The sequence below is a fragment of the Pezoporus flaviventris genome, unplaced genomic scaffold (genome assembly GCF_033815535.1).
Source record: "Pezoporus flaviventris isolate CSIRO_AGI_PZ_B2104156 unplaced genomic scaffold, CSIRO_AGI_Pfla_v1 ptg000122l, whole genome shotgun sequence".
Classification (NCBI taxonomy): Eukaryota; Metazoa; Chordata; class Aves; order Psittaciformes; family Psittacidae; genus Pezoporus; species Pezoporus flaviventris.
This window is the reverse complement of record NW_026892670.1, coordinates 6462-7707: the sequence shown is the minus strand read 5'-3', so window position 1 is coordinate 7707 and position 1246 is coordinate 6462.

The window sequence follows — 1246 nt, the reverse complement described above, 5'->3', positions numbered from 1 at the left end:
CAGAGGAAGCTCCTGCTTGGAATCCCGTTGGGAAAAAAAAGGGGTTGGGAAGATGGGAATGGGGACTGAAAAAAGGGGGGAAAAGGGGGGGGTGGGGTGTGGGGTGGGGTGTGGGGGAGGGAGGGGTGTTGGGAAAAAAAAAACAACTCCGGGATGGAAAACTTCGGGAATATTGGGGGGGGGGGGTTTGGGGGTGGAATTCCGGCGCCGTGTGCTGGGGGTTGAAGCCCCCGGTTGGAATCCGGATTCCCAAGAGTGGGATTATTCCTGCTTTTCTATGGGGTGTGTTGTCATCCCCCCCCCCCCCCCCCATAGGAAAAGAGGAGCTGGAATGGGTGATTCCAGGGTTTGGGATCATCCGGAGGGGAGAGGAGGAAGTGCAACAATCGGATGCAAATCCCTATGGAAAAAAAAAGGGGGTGGGAATAAGGCTCTGCTTTTCCCTCTTCTCCCCACCGAAACAATGAGGAATTCTCCACCCCCTTCCCTCAAAAACACCCGATCCGGAAGGATTCGTCATTCCCGCTCCGGCGCCGGGCCTTTTCCCGTTTTCCCACTGGGTTTCCCTCGCCTTTTCCCTTCTTTTCCATACAAGGGAAATCCACAACTTCCCCATGGGAATGCCAGGGGGAAAAACAGGATTTGGGGGGGGGGGGGGGGGGTTCAAACAGCACGGATCCCGCTCCGGAATGGGCATTATCCAAGAGTTTTCCCATTTGGGGGGGGTCCCAAATCCCGGGAATGGGGGCAAAGTGGGAATTCTCTCGCAGAGGTGGGGCGGAGGCCAAGCGGGCCCCACAGATCCCCTTGGGAACGCCGGCATTCCGGCATTCCTCCCCGCTTGCTCACGGCCAGCGCCCCACGCCGCCTCCTTAACCCCGCGCTTCCCGCTGGCCCTCCCGCATCCCAAACGGAGCCGCTTGGGATCGCTTCCATCCCGCTTCTCTTCCCCCTTCCAAAGGCCTTAGGGGAGGGATGGGGATGTCGGGAATGCCTTTTCCATAGGGAAAAAAAGGGGGGCGGTGGGAGGGGGGGGGAATTCTTTGCTTTCCCCTGCCTCTCCGGAGCCCCATTCCCGGGTCAGGCAGCAATAAGGGGCAATTCCGTTTTCCCACTCTTTGGCGCTTCCCGGTTGGATCTCTCCCTTACCCCTATATATCCATGTGTATTAAATCCTGGGTTTCCGGGGGCTCTGGAGCTTGGGAATCTCGCTTTATTCCAGCCATCGGGAGCCTGAAATCCACCT